General features: G+C 46.1%; 1 long non-coding RNA gene across 1 annotated transcript in view; it reads left to right on the forward strand.

The window, feature by feature from the left end:
* LOC149343930 (uncharacterized) overlaps positions 1–16,175 on the forward strand; it is a 142,069-nt gene that overhangs the window by 110,185 nt on the left and 15,709 nt on the right. The window lies entirely within an intron of this gene.

A 16,175-nucleotide genomic window follows, 5' to 3' on the forward strand; every position in this document is an offset into this window, starting at 1 on the left:
GCTGCTTCGTCGTCGCACTTCAATATACATTGCTGACTGGCCTTCGTCCCGTTGTGCAGTGAAATATTTGGTAAGGTGCGCCAAGTAAGTTCTTGTTTCATGTTCGAGGCCCAGTGGTTTTGTGCTCGAAAATCGCGGAACAGAAATTTCTTTTTGAATCCTGAACATCGCTTGGTACTTCAGCAATTTTATGTAGTTGTTTTTTTACTGCACATTGTATCAATAGCTCCCGTCCTCGCTACGTGTGCACTTTTCATTTCGTGAAGCGTTTGTTCTAAATTTGTCGCCACCTGAATTTCAATAGGCTGCAATTTTTTCCTACCTGCTATATTTTTCCCTTTGTCATCATAGCACCTTGCAGCATTGCTGTTTGTTCCAGTTAGGACAGTGCCGCGTCCGAATCCTCGCATAGAAACCTTACAATGACCTGGAGCATTGCCAAGATAAAGCGCCCCCACCCCTTAACCAGCCTGTCCACTGCACCGTCCCCTTAACTCCGTTTCGTACATCAAGAGCAACGCTGTGAAGGTTACGGAAGTAGTCCGCCCCCCCCCCCCCCCCCCCCAAAAAAAAAAAAATGTCGCTCCGGAGAGTCAACAGGCAATGGGGATGTGTGGATTCAAATCCCGCATGGTGAAAGTTTTTTTTCGCACATTTGTTTTTGATCGCAAGTTGTATTTCGCCTGACATGAATGTGAAAACTCGGTTTGTTCAGAATCGCTTGAATATTGTGCCGTGTTCTGAAATGAACTGCATGCATCTGTTCAGTTGATGCATACCGCGTTACTGTTAGCTGTTCGAAAGTCGTTGTCAATGAGCTCGCACCGGCTTTTGGTCAGCAGTGGCGGTTTCCTTTCCGATTCTGTAGCATTGTGACTATACTTTTTAGATGCATGCAAGGGATTTGTGCAAAAGATGACGTTCATTGGTCGGGTTTAATTAATTAGCACTGTGGTGAGCGCTTCGCCGTGGCCCGATTAACAAGTGGCCGTCTGCATCTTTCGATTTCGCCGTTGCCGAGGAACCCACTCTTTTGCAGGCCTCTCTTAAAGTACCTGGAATGTTATGAATTGTTCCGTGCAACCGGTTAGCGGCTGATCCAGTCTTCGCCAAAAGAGTCTGAGACCGACTTTGGCACTGTGCTGTAGAGTAGCCCAAAGGACTTGGTGAGGGCCATTATTTTTTACTGATCGCAAAGTTCAGAAGCAAGATGTCGGTTAACTTAGAATGCTGGTTTATCATGCAGGAGCGCAGAAAACATATTGTAGACTTCTTAATCGCGTGTTTTCTAATTCTATATGTGTAACATTCTTGTGCATATCTGCAATTCTTTTGTTTTTGTTAAGATATTTTTCGTTCTTAACCAAAGCGCGTTTTCCTTTGTCGTTGAAGAGAGCTCATAACTTGGCTATTATATGCGGCAAAAGATCAGTATATTTAAACTGATGGGTCAGATTATTTTTACACACACCACCTCGATATGGCCTGTTTTCCCGTGCTAAGTGTTATACTTAGAACGCAGTGTTGATTCACACAGTGGCAGAAAATAGTACTACCTCAAGAGTTACATATTTGTTGTCGTGCACAAATGTATATGAAGGCAATACAGAGGCAAATCAGCTTGTCTCGATTTCCCTGATCTCATAAAAGATCAGAAGCTGCGCAGGCAGGATTTTTTTGCAGCCAGGTAAACAGTGCTCCAAACTGTGGGAGCATCAAGTAAGAATGCTGAAAATGTTGTAGAGCGCTAGGAAAAAATATATTGAAAGAGCAAAGAATAAATGAGACAGGACATTAAAGAATCCTTACCCCGCAGTGTTTGCGAGAAATGTTTTATTCTGGAAACAGCCAGTGGCATGGACCACAGTGCCTACAAATTAAAGGACACGTGAAGTGGATGTACACCAACACAAACTCAGTCATGTGCTCAAAAAATGAAAAAAAAAAAATGTGCAACCATCGAACAACACTATTTCATAAAACGAAAACCTGACCAAATGTACTGAGAAAGACATAACTCGAAACAAACAAATTCATATTGAGCTGGGCAAGAGCCAGCTTGAAATCATTCGCGCCTTCCAATAATTAAGGACAAAACATACAGTACTGGCTACCTCAAAAATGGGACTGCATAACATGTAAGAACAGCCAGAGAATGACAGTAATGCAATACAACACCAAAGCAGGAATACCTTTTCAGGACATGAAGATCAGACACACATACATACCATTTCCAACCCTCACAAACAAAATGAGGCCCATTCCTAGCTGTTTGGGAATCTTCGAAATTTTGGACAGCACATTGAATAAATTTCTATTCAGTTAGTCGAACGAATCAAACAGTACATGTTCAAAACTATTTTAAATGAATCCAATTTGCTCTCAAATTTTCTGATACTTTTCGAATAATTGACACAACGCTTGATTAAGCTCCATCGTATTTTTCTGCAATGAATCCTTAATAACTGCGCCCATTGACGACGTGTACCAGTATTCATATTCTAGTTTGAAAAAGTACTATTAGCACTTCCTAACAAATTCTACTTCTATACAGACACTATTAACACGTCCACCTCACCGCCTACACTACAAGCTACTGCCCGATACAATTTGATGCAATGAATTGCAATTATGTAATGATTTGATAGAAATGTTACAATTTTTGATGGATATGTTACAATTTCCTCGGTAGACCGACCAACGCGCACACCCACATGCACACATATTTCACATTTCCACTCACACACGCACAAAGGTGATCACAGCATGCTGATGAGTCCTCTCTCTTTCCTCGGTAGCACGTGTATTACACATCAATTCGAAGTCACACAAGTTCCTCGATGCCACTTAAATCTCCATCACTAAAATCAGTGCTCGACCGATCGGAGGAGGAGTTGCACGAGTCATAAATGCTGAAGACAACCGGTTCAATTTCAGCTTCAACAATCATATCGCGTTGCCATGCTTCAGCGTTAACTTGCTCCACATGAACACAACAGTTTTGCCAGTTTTCTTGGCTTACAAAGGCCAGTGCTTCCGGCAGAAGCTTTTCCACTTCAGCCAAAGTGCAATATTTCTTGCGACTTGCGATGTATTCCTTCAAATGGCTCCAAACAAGTTCTATGGGACTCAACTCGCAGTGGTATGGTGGTAACGGAACCACTTCGTGGCCATGAATAGCTGCCAGGGTGTCGATGCGGTACACAACGCTGGGTGTGTTTACCTTTTGAGAAATCTCCAGCTGTTCTGCCCTCACCATGTTCTGTGACCAAGAAACACCTTTCTTTTTGAGCCAAAGCTGAATATCAGCTTTCGGTGTAGACTTCGAAGGTGCTTTTTCAAGAGACACGCTATGATAATCAGCATTGTTCATGACGACAATGCTGTTGGCCGGAATGTTTGGCAAAACCTTGTCGGTGAACCACTTCTCAAAGTAGTTGCCATCCACCTCAGAGGGGTAGTCAGCGTGGTTTCCCTTTTTTTGCTCTGGAGGAGTCAGCAGCATCTTCCACGAATCCTGTTGCACTGCTCCCTGCATGTACAACGATCAAACGGGGCCCCTTGCCCGAAGGCGCAGCCAACACTGTTGTTAAGCCTTTCAGGAAGGCATCCTGAGATGACTTCACAGTCTTGTCCTGCCAGACGTATTCTATTGTGTGCCTTGCGTTGCCCAAGGTTTCATCTAGGTAGATGATGCACCTGACGGTGATTGTACAGGCTACGTATTCCCACAGTACATAGTTAAAGTTCATACCGCATTCGGAATCCAAAACGAATAATGCCGACAGTTAGAACAAACTACGGAACACAAGCATTATCTTTTCAAATAACGAATGCTTTGAACAGAACAGATATGATGCAGATAGACTTTAATAAAGGTGCACAATTTTTTAAGAAATACTGTAAGAAGTTTCTTGTGAACAGCGGTACTAAATTCTTTTTACTGTAACTATTCCGAAAAGTATAACCTTTGTTCTATCTTATATTCCTCTTGTCATATCTTACTAACTGTAATAGGATCTAAAGTCTTCACTTGGCGACGATTCTCACGGTTGCGTCTACTGGGTTGAAAGTGCTAATGTGCAAATCATGTATTGGTTTAATGCTGTATTCAGTATACTCCCGATGTACAACTCAATAACGGTTTTTGTTTTGTAACGCCTCTTTGTTGTACAGAAAATGAAATTGTCTCTAATGCCGTGTGATTCTGACAGTCTGACAGGAAATAGCCACGTTTTGTTTTCCCATTGACTGATCCTAAGACGACTGCTTGACCGAACTTTGTAATGCTAGTTTTGTTTTATGTACATTGTGCAAGGGGGCCGGGGCCCTTGTCAGGCGCTCAGTCGCCTTTAGCCTCGGCCCCCTCTTGGACTATGTCTGAGGAAACAAGAAAGAAAGAAAGAAAGAAACAATAAATGTAGAACAACCGAGTGCACAAGTTAATGCTTGTCAGTAAGCAAACACACTGCAGCATGTAAGCAGGCAACGCACTGCAAGAAACACACTGCTGATCGCTGTCTCACAAAGAGCCGCTCAAAGACAATCAAGAAAAAGAATTATCTCGGCTTTAATGCTCGCTTATATTTCGCGCCCAGGCGGCATTTGATAGCCACTTTATATTCACTGTATGTTTGCATGGGGTACTTGGATAATTCGGCAACATTTGAAATTTCTTCACTTGTGGCGACTGGGAACAAAAATTCCCAACATTCGCAGCAGTAGCGCCAGTAAGTCGCACCACCGGAGCAACGGGCAGTGTATAGTCGGTGTTTATTCGTTCCTACGGTGACGACGAGGTGGCACTACCCATTGCGGTGCTACGACATTTTTGGCAGTTTTGTTGTTTTTCCTTGCCGCACCAATTGGGATGTAGCAGTAAATCTGACCCATGCGTACACGTGTCCCACCCAAACGTGCCGCAAAACTGGCCGTGAAACTTCACCTCTACGCAAAAGTCCGCAACAGCAACGTGGTTAAGTCGATTTCGTTTAAACGTGTCATTCAGAAGCAGCACTCACTGTTACGACTACTAGGTTCCAAAGCTAACATCAAGCTCTATGTGAAGCCAGTCTAAACGTGCTGCGTAAGGAAATAAGCAAGGAACGACTCGTACCTGCCCTGTTCTCGGAGTTCCTTGATCGGCCGCAGGTGCCTGCGACGCCAGGCAATAATGTCACTTCGCTCGATCAGCGCAAGGTTCCGTTTTCTTTTTTCAAATCTGAATCCGATGTCCATCATCAACCTCCACAATGTGGTTTTCTTGAAGTTCGGCAGGTAGTCGTCCTCCTCATTGACAGCCTTTAGCACACTGCGCAGTGTTGGGACTTCCCTCTTTGCATACATACTGTTCACTTTCGGACGGATGGCATGGAATGTGAAGCTCTCATTCTTGACTGTTTGCGAGCTTGACATCTTCACGTCACGAGGTCTTTTCTTCGGAGACGCCAAAGGCCCACACAGACGCTCCGCCTTCATTTTGGCAACGGTATGGGGAGATACTCCGGTGTCCTCGCTCACAGCACTCACTACTTCCGGAACAGGCTTCTCCGGAAAACGGATCCTGGTACTGGAGTACACATTTGCAATAACTTGATTGGCGTGCCTTGACAGCTTGGGTGTACGAACCTTCGAGAAAAAGCGTACAGGAGAGGTGGCCGGGGCCGCTGAGCAGGACGCCATTTTCTCAAAAGTGAATTAGAGTGGGACGGAAAGAGTAAACACGACCAGCGTTTCGTAAACAGCGAAAACGTGAAATGGGAAAATACGACAAACGCAAAATACAAAATCACAGATCTCGATCGATTCGCTCGCAATAGCAGCACTTTTTGTCACGCTGATGACAAAAGTATTATCCACGAAGCCTGCCGGCAAAGAATTTGTTAGTTTTCGCTCACAACAAGTAACGCACTATTTTGCGTCAAGGATACAGGTCGCGCAAAAAGGAGCGCTAGTTTTGGCAGCGTTGCACCAGATGTATGAAACGGAGTATAGTTCTATCTGCCTTCGCGTGATAAGAAATTGCACAAGCGTACAAACTCTGTCCTGAGTAAAACGAAAGCTATTAGAACTGACGGCCGCCCTCCATGAACTACGAACGGTACAACCGGGTTACACCGGCACACTGAGATGGGTGGAAAATACGACTGTGCTCAATACCCTAGATTCCTTCTTGAAACGAGCATCATGTACTGATGCTCTCTTCCACGATGCGCCGGTGTCACACTTTTATTGCTACGCGAATGAAAAACTACCGTAGGCAATTGAGCAAACTTTGTTTACAGATGAGACGTTGGCGTAGTCTCGTGGTCGTCCGCAGATTGTGTCTCGTAAAGAAGTTTCAATGTAATAATAACATAATTTCTTAGGTGGTTCTTGCTGCATCGATTTGGAGAGTTAGTTTTTTCTCTTGCTGCTGAATATGTTGTAGCTCTTCTTATTATAAGGCGCGATAGCCTTCATGGCTAAATGTCCATACTCGTGGAAATGCTCATTTTCTACTTTACCTTCATAGACCGCTGGGAGCCATCATACTAGTTCTGGCGCCGAGGTGCTGCGGTTAAGCGTTGCGCCACTGCTCTGATAGGAGACTGTTACAAACGCAGCCACCTGTGGGGCTTGTGAGATATAGTTTGGTCTACACTAACAACGTCTCGTGACCGATCATGAATTTGCCACACCCTTGCCACACCGCTTGTCCCTGTCCTTCCTTCTCTATCTTTGTTCCTCGTCGCAGCGCTGGAGAAGTTGTGAATTGGCAACCTGCCACGCTCGGCAGTTTCCTCGCAGTGCAATAGGCAAGTTGCCACCTGCGTCGCTGTTCTCGTTGTGATAATGTCGCAAGGTTTGCACAACGTCAAGCGTCACGTGTCTCGTGCCACACGGGATGGCGGACCACCATTTCCTCCTGCGCAGATATTTCTAATGCCAGCGCACTAACGTCAGGTCATGCGTCCAGCCATTGATGAGTTAGGTGGCTATGCCTGAGAAAGTCAGTTTATTACAGGTGTTTCATGCGAAGCCCGCAGCGAAATGCAATGAGATCTCAACACATTACTACTATGTGTCTGAGTGGTATGAGTATCACATGGGTTCTTTGACGGCGGCGGACACTGGATGTTATGCGTTCTAACATCTAAAATGCTGCCGGATGGCCGTAGTTCTGACGCTCCTATTGTGCATTGAAAAGTTGTGTACGGGGCACGAAAATTTCGTGACCTCATCAGTACTAGCATTACGTTTGCAAGATGTTTCTAGCTATACCTATTCATATTCATCGTTGCGCTTTACGTTTTCTATGCTCTGAATTCTAGCTCACCGTGCAGCTGCTTTTTAACCTGCCGCCACCTGTCCGTCCTTAAGCTGCCGTTTTCAGTCTGCAATGCCGTCACTACTTTTGCATTAATAGCAGAGTGCTTAAGAATTCCGTCTTCGTGGGGTTATCCTGGCTTCCCAAAAATTTGCTCCCGGGAGTACAGAAGCACACTTAGGGCTTTTAGAAGAAAGCAATCTTTTGAGGAAATAAAGCCAAGCGGATCGTCATACGTTTTAGACTTCATCACTGGAATGTATTTCTTCGGGCACGCGTCTTGGATCGACGAGAGGAGTAGTTGGCCATAAAAAACAACCCTGGGAGCTGTTTATAGGGAGGACGCGAAGTAAATCAGGGGTGGTGTAGACGTTTTTGGGATGCCGAATATCCGTTCTATTTTGACGTCATTTCACTTTTATTTTTGCAGGAAAGGCAGGGACGAAGCAAGAAAAACACGCAAACATCTAACGTGTTGACCTTTAACATGACTTGCGTTTTCCTTTTACTAACCTTCCTTATTCTATTGCAGCGGTGAGTACTACTTCGATAGTTTCACGAATTAGAGAGAACGGATGGCCAGTTGAGAGTTTTCGCCTGTTCAGAAACTTCAAAAACTTTTGAGTATTGGCCAGCTTTATTTCGTTAAAGTTCGCCAAATTTTGTGCAATTTTACACTCCGTAGTTCCCTGCCTGGAAGTTTTTTTATTGCCAACTGGTTTTGTTTCGTCACATATTACTCCAATTTTACGGGCTTCTGCTCAGAGGCCTTATAAGATTTAAATGGAGAAATAAATGGAAAATTATAACAACAAGAAAACTATATGCATGTAAAATATACGAGTGGGGCATAGTAGGCCTCCTCAGTGGGATGACATTGTGGGCGTAGCCTTACGATAGGCTCTGAAAAGAAATCTATGGTGTCCAATGGTTATCACGCTTCTTGCTAATATTTAAGAACGGGTTTAAGAACTACATAACTTGGGCGGAGCTTTGAAAGGAAACATGTGTGTTCCTACTCAAATTAACTTATCAGGCTGCCATGTGACAAAACCACGTGCTGGGGCGGAGCTGTGGTATTGGGGTTGAGCATCTGTCTCGCGTGCAAGAGTACCGGCTTAACAATCCTGGTGCTGTACAATTCTCCACCGCATTAGAAAAAATCCGCGCCGAGATGGAATTGCATAACCAGGCTTGTGGTGTGACCTGATCTCAGTGATCCCTCACCTGAACAAGATTTTTCCACCTTGGTGTTGTACTAGGCCACAACCTTTTATTAGTGAGACATCTTTTTTCGTGAATAAAAGTACCACCGCTATCCGTATGCAAGCGAAGACTGCTGCTTCAAGAAAGGCTTAGTGGCGTTGGAGCGTTGGGTAGATGAGACTGAGCCGGTATGCACCCCTTTGTCAAAAGTAACCGGGCACAGGTGCTCTGTTTCTTAGCCGCGTAGCGAGGCCCCTATGGCAGCCCTTAAGCTTTGAATCTGTATAGAGGAAGGTGAGCGCTTGTCTTAAAGTTCTGACACCTTTCTGTCCTGAGGGGTGCCATCAAGGCTCCGGTATACGGTTGAGAAGCAAAAACCTACTGCTCGGTTACTTTCGACAAAGGGGGTACATGACACTTTTTCAAACATATATAAGACTGCGCTGAGCGGTGCGCGAGAAAAGTATATGCCATTTGTATCCTTCTCTTTGCTGTAAGTGTGCGATTTTTTACTGCTGGGCAGCGAACTCAAAGTGGCTAGCAGTCGGTCGTGGTTCGGGCGTCATTATTAATAGCGGTAGCAATAGTAATTCTAGCGGTAAGTTCTGCACTAGTCGTTGAAGTCTGGTGTGATGTTTTCACTTTCTTAACTACATTCCTTACGGGAATCACCACGGAGCCCGAGGAACTAGAGGGTGTCTCTAAACCATCGGTGTATGCGTGCAGTCAGTGTACGTGCTTCTCGTGCAAATATTCAAGAGTAGACGGTATTAATACCGTCGGAGATAAATCAACCTTCTTTTTAATCCCTGGTATGGAAAAAAGCACTCGACGTTGGTGCAGGCTCCAAACAGAGAGGATGGTTAAGAGGGTGGCGTAAAGTGGAATGGTCGAAAGTCGCGATGGGAATCAATAATTTTCGCAAGCAAGTAGACTGGCGAGATGGGGAGCGCGATTCCGAAAGAGATGTCGAGTATGCTCTCTCAAGGCGTCGATTCTTATATAGGCAGCCACTGGATTCTCCTGAGCGACGAGTACTGTTGCGGCTGTAGACACGAATTTTGGCAGACTGAGGCACGTCCGGAGAGCTTGAGCTTGAATGCTTTGTACACACCGTATGTTCTTTTTCCTCAAATTTCCAAGTGCAGCGAGACTGCAGCGAAGGAATCCCATGAATAATGCGCTGCACAGCTGGAGCATCGACCGCACTGATGCGCCCCACGACTTCCCTCCGAGAAAGGGGAGAACGTGAACGATCGTCTTTTCATGGCCGACCCATGTGTGCGGCATGGCAGTTTAAGACCGATGATTATTGCACGGAAGCGATGGCTTCTTTCGTAGGGTAATATTTAGCCATATATACATACGGGGTAATGAGAAATGCTCTTGCGTGTAAAGGCAACAAGTAAATATTTTTCAGCAGAAATTTCGAGCTCTTGCAGGCGGAGGTAGGCCGTAAGAATGCTCACCGCCTTTTGAAGCCTTGCTCTAACTTGTTGTCGCTTAACTCCTGATGCCGAGATATAAATATCCTCCGCAGAGAGGGCGGTAAATTGTGGAATCGTGGTGTTACCTAAATGAGTGAGCATTTAGGTAACATCAGTCGCAATGCTGCAGTACTCTTCTGCGATATAATCCAAAAGTATTGAAAGAATGACATACTTTATTCCACACCGCATTGTGTACAATATCCAACTGCACTCCCGTTTGCTGATGAACCCTTAGATGTGTTCTTTCTAATTGGAATTCACAGCCTCTGGAAAGCACGCACGATGGATCGAAATTGTGAGCCTTTCCTGAAAGACTACTTCAGTAAAATGATTGTACACCTAAAAGAAGTGTATGCTCAGAGTTCGAACCAGAGTGGCGCTCACTCTTGAGGCTGCACTCTTCACTGCCATTTTTCTAGCACTTCTTTGCATAGATGTGTCCAATTATAATGTATCAATTAAGTGCTGTGCTTTCTTTATTTGTTCGTGCTGGGTGGCTAGATGTGTCGTCTTATGCACCGTGTTTATTTGTCACTGCTTTCCAAATTTTTGTACACAGTTTATATATTTATATACTTCAAAAATTGCTAGACTGTAATAACTATGACCTTGACAAAAAGACTAAATATGGTCAAGGGTATAGCGCGCTCCGCTTCCAATCTAAGACAGAGCAGTTCGATTGCAACGCGCCGGCGCGCCAATTTTTTTCTTCGTCACCTCATGCGGTTTTAGGGTGATTGACTGCACCCCTTGTTTGCTCCCTATCATTGAACAGTTGATCCCTAGGGATGATCCGTGGCCAGAGTAAGGGTTGGCATTTAGTCTAGAGAAGAACTAATGGTTTTGGCAACGCAGTTAGTCTCCCGAAAGGGCCAACTTTTGATATAAAATGAATATGAAACGCTTAATCTACACTGAGGAGCGTTCGTTCAGTTGGGTTGTCCAGGCTCCTTGTGGGGCAAAGCGGCAATTCTTCGCACTGTGCTCTTAAAAGTAGCTCAAGTGTGGTCTTTATTTTCTGCCTCAGTATATCGCAACATCAACCTGCGCTGAATTTTGGCTGGGGAGTACCGTAATCGTAGTTCAAACCAACCTCAACTAGAATCGCTGCTCAAGAGGAGGAAAACATTTGTTGAGGTTTAGCTTTAGTTAAACCTGGCAGGTTGCGTAAGCATCCATAGCGTTCCATTCGGGATCATCACCGCTTGTACACGATTTCGTTTCGATAGAGGCGCGGTGCGCCCGTCTAGCAGCGTCTTGAGCGCGCCGTTAGCATGGCGCTGTTCGCGTTCATCTGTCTCCGAAGCCCGTTGTCGTTTCCTGGCTTCGTCAAGCCGACGTAGCCTCCCTTTCTGTTTATCAGCCGGCATAACGATGGAGCCGGCAAGCCAGCGAACACAATTTATACCCCCCCCCCATCTTCGTTCTCCAGCCTCCTCTCCACACTCCGCAGCTGGCGAGAGCGCGGCGAGGGCAGCGGCACGGCTACAGCTGTAGTGCGCCGCGCCTCGCGCCGCCCTTCAAGGTCAAACGTGCCTCGCGGCCGCCCCGACGCGACGGGCTGAAACGTGTCGTAATATTGCTTACGCAATAAAACTCCAGACTTCCCTCGAGAACCACAAGGTAGCACCGACGCCACCTTGAAAGCTATTCGGCCACCAGTTTGCTTGTAAATATGATGGGCAGCGCACTGTTTCTTGTCTGCGTGGATTTCGTTCAACCCACAGTCGAAGCTTTTCACTGACGTGCACAGGATCCGGATGCTTGGCGCCGCGTGCCGAAGTCGGCTCAATGATAGTGTCAGTCAGCTCATCCCAGAGAGTAATGTTTCAGGTGCCATGCGTGTTTGCTGTCCCACGCATTACGTCAGAGGGAGGTGGTGCGTCACAATCACTGCCGAGCGGGATCGGGGAAGCCGGAGAGCGGACGATTCCGAGACTACGGGAAGGGTTAACCTGGCTCCAGGTCCACTACGGCACCCTATACTTGGTATCACAGGTGATTGCGGAAGTCTTTATGATGAGGGGGGCGCATGCAAATGGCGACAATTCCTGATATTCTAAGTCGCGCCGCTTTTGTGCCATCTCTTGAGTTCTGCCGCTCAAAGTGTAGGGTGTCTCAGGCTTCGCTCTTCGAGAGCATAATGTGCTTCGGGCAAGGCAGCTTGTTAGTGACGGCACCGGATCAGATGGGCTTCGGAGATGGTCTTTCCTAAAAACTATGGATACCAGATTAACTCTTTGAGGCTACAAACAGATGCACCAGTGGCGAAGCGAGCGTTCCCCAAACTTGCGGGAGGAAAGGAGAATGTTTTGGAATCTTTGTACTCTGGAGTGCGCATATTTCGGCACGGCAGTGTTGGTCGACTCACTTATCTTGTTTCCCAAATTCTTGATTGGCTGTGTTTTCTTTCCCAAATCCTCGACTTCTTTCCCAATCCTCTCCAATAATTATTTGGTAGATTTTATTGAATTTACCTATTTGGTTGTTGTTCCCATCGAGGGCGGGTAGATATGTTTAAAACAAGGTGTCTTGGCGGGACCGAGGGCTAGTTTCATTTGTTCTCACTGCGAATCAGCGAAATGTAAGTGTGTTTTCTCCTTGTTTGTATCTTTCATTGTTTTTATTACTTGTTAATATAGAGCGAAATTTTCCAGAAACAGCCTCGAGCAACGTGATTGAGTAACATAGAATCTGCAACACGTCAAGCATCCTGTAACCTTTATCATCAGCATATTTTCTTCTATGAGATCTAGAGGGAAAATCAACGCATTCTCTGCGAAGTTACGTATGTGTGAACACGACTGTAGATTGCTTCCTGGCATTCGTGCTTACGCCGACTTAGAACTCGGATAATCATTGTGGGGCGCTGCCTTCAATGTTGAAGTGTTTCCTGTCAGCACTTTGTGACGCGGGCACAACTAACGTCGTCACTGCACACCAGGCCAAAGATTCAAAGTTCACAGTTCGCCGAGTCGCGGAGCGCGTCGCAGAAGTCTTCGCAGGCTGGCTTTCTAGCAGTGGCGTGAAATTTTTGTAGATGGCGGTGCACTTGTAGGGAACAGTGCAATGAATAGTGACAGCTCATGATCTGAAGGCAAGTTCTTAAGTGCAAACATCTCTACCGTTTCCATATGTGGTTTGTACGGCGCAACTCAAAGGCGACCTGGTTTTGCCGAGGAAGCGGGTAGTTTCGCTGGTACTGCCATGTAGATATTCGACAAGGGGGAAGGGCGTGGCTTTTGAAATAATTTAAATATTATGGTTCCCAGCTGGCTTCCACCGGCAAGCTATGCCTGCTACTAGTGAGTCCATGTCGCTACTTCGGCATCACGCGTTGCACATATGTGCCTAGAAGGAGGCGACTTTTCACCGCCTCTCCCCGCGACCGAGGTAAATTTCGCAAAAATCACAAATCAGTTTTTTATTACCATTCTGTAACGTCTTAAGTGGACGCTACTGCACCCGCGGGGGAAGTTGTCAGACGCGCAGGCCCTTCCTTCTGTTTATCACTGCTGCTTGTGCCATGCAATTCTGCAAAGATATTTAACTATAGCTGTGAAGGTAGTCTTTTGTGAATGGTGTTGAGACTCACAGCGTTATAAAATGCGCGTCTTATAGCCGGTGATATACCTTACCCCAGCACGTGTTCTGCTTTTATCTCTTCGCCATACGTCATACATACTTCTTCAAGGGAGGAAAATTAGAGGAATGTTTCTCGATGAGCTCCTTATTGTACGAAACGCCGAGTGGCCTTCTTGAATTCCAACCCACCCTCGAGCGGAGCAGCGCCCGCTTCCTCCACTACACAGAGTGGAGGCGGAGCGTCGACTCGAGGTGCGTCTTTTAATTCGGTGCTAAGCGACGCAAAGGCCGAGGAAACCCTACACCGAGTCCTCTTTCAGAAATGCAAGGAAAATCGCCAACCGACAGTCTCTCCTGGCGATCCAATGTGCATTAACAGCGTTTTCGAAGACACAGGACCGATCATTTGCCGTAACAACAAAGGCATTCTCGAATTCTTAAATTAAGCAAATTTGGAACTCATCCTTAATTAAAGAGAGACCTTGGCACGCCGACCAACGTATCAAGGGAGTGTCATGAAACCTTAGTCGGAGTGTCACAATCTTCTCAGTGTAAGCAGTCATAAATATATCGGGGCTGAAAAGCACAACAGACGCCAAAAAGAAACCTTTTTTCTTTCACACGAATGCTGAGTTTTGCTGCACTCTACAGCACCGTAAACGTACTTTCATATAATCGAAAACGTGCTAAGATATATTTTCTCTCTTCTGCTTATGCTTAACAAAGCGTATACCGTGGTCCTCACAACTATACCTGCTTCACTGCCGCAATAGACAGTTGGCCCCTTCCGAGTTGTTCACGCGCAAAGCCCGTTTTAGGAATTGTAAGAGCTGGAATCCAAATTTTACCGTGACTGAGGCCATGCGGTTGGCTTTCTACAGTCAGCTCCCGACTGTCGGCGCAGTAGTGTGCCGTCTTTTCTTCGCATTTTCTAAAAGTTCCGCTGTGTTGCAATCTTAGATCTCATGAATTACGAACTGCCCCCATCAGCACTCTCGCTAATCAGCTAACCACCTACTGGCCAAAAACAACTTCGTCTAGAAAGAGTGACCATTGATATAGCTAATAATTATCGAACTCCTGCAAAACCTCGTATGTTCAGGGGGTGTTTATCCACTCTTGTTGACTGGGACACCATCGATGGATTTTGTTGGGAAACCCTGAGCGACTGTGAGCATCAACTAAGTGTTCATATCCTGAAGCTTGCCTACGCCTCTCTCTCAAGTACATCACCCGGCGAGTTCTTTGTAGTAGTGCCGAACTGTCTTTTTGACCTCCAAACAAATATATGGGTCTTTAGGGTGGGTGCTCCAACGCCCCTCTATGCTGATCCGCCTTGGCTATACTCGTCTGGTTTTGTGAGGGATTCTTAAAAGAAATTTACTGTTGGGCAGCTTCCGCAAGTCTCTGCTGCCGCCTTTGAGATGACAAAAAGAGCAGGCACCCGCAGCGCTCAGGGGTTGAGTGCTGCGCCTGTAGACTGCTGCTTATTCTGCTGTGCTCAGCGAGTCAACATTCGTCAAGATTTGTGCGTTCTGACCCAGAACTGCAGGCGACTGCTGTCTTGGTTGCGCGAAAAAACGGGCGTCGCGCAGACACCATGGCGCTGAAGGGGAGTTGGATTGCTGACACATCCTTTTCTGTGGGATCATAGCGGCTCCTTAGCCTCTGTGAAGAGGAGCAGCCGTTGCTGTAGGCATGTGCATGCCCAGTGGCACCACATCAAAGCTTTGCTCGCCTCCTACCTGCGTTGGCCCAAGAGTACCCCTTTCGCAGAGTGCCGAATTCGAAGCTGGGCTTGGCGGTTGAGGGGCGCAGCGAGACTTAAGGAGGCCCTCTCTATCGCACACCTCTAAAGAAAGCAGGTAGCCAAGGCAGTGGATGCTTCTTGCCACTTTTACCATTGGGTGTCCGGCCGTGGAATTCGAACCAACCAACTATCGCAGGTGAGATGGGCGCCAGAGCCACTAGTCTATGACTGCTCTCTGAATGGTAGAGCAGAAGAAATCATTTGTTTAGTAGTACAAACTAGACTGCACCATTTCTGCATATTATACTGTGCTTCAAAAGACGGATCGATTAAGAGACGGAGTGCCTTCCCACAGTCTGTGGCACCCTCTCACACCCCGCATCGTCATCTTGGAACGCGATAGGCGAAATCCTGGCGAAGGTCTCACTTAGCGAGAGCTAGATTTTGTGATAACCGTTAGAGTGTAACTGACGCAGAAGGCAAGGAACGTGCCGCTTCCAGCGTACACTGTTATTAAGGCGAAAGCCTTTAATGCCTCATGCTGTCGTTAGCAGCCGCGTCGGCAGATGTGTCCGTGTTTCGGCGTCACTACTTAAAAAAAAACTGTTTCGAGGCTGGGAATCGAACCAGGGCCTTTGACATTTGAAGTCATTCACTACTCATTTCGCATTTGAATTAGTCATTAATCACTCATGACTAGTTAGTCGTGATTAGTTAATGACTAACTAGTGATCACTAACCAGTCATGACTGGTTAGTCATTAGTTAGTCATTAATCACTCATAACTAGTTAGTCAAGATTGGTTAGTCATGAATAGTTAGTCATTAACCAGCCA

Source organism: Amblyomma mixtum, chromosome 5 (assembly GCF_055824585.1).
Source record: "Amblyomma mixtum isolate Tamu chromosome 5, ASM5582458v1, whole genome shotgun sequence".
NCBI classification, from domain to species: Eukaryota; Metazoa; Arthropoda; class Arachnida; order Ixodida; family Ixodidae; genus Amblyomma; species Amblyomma mixtum.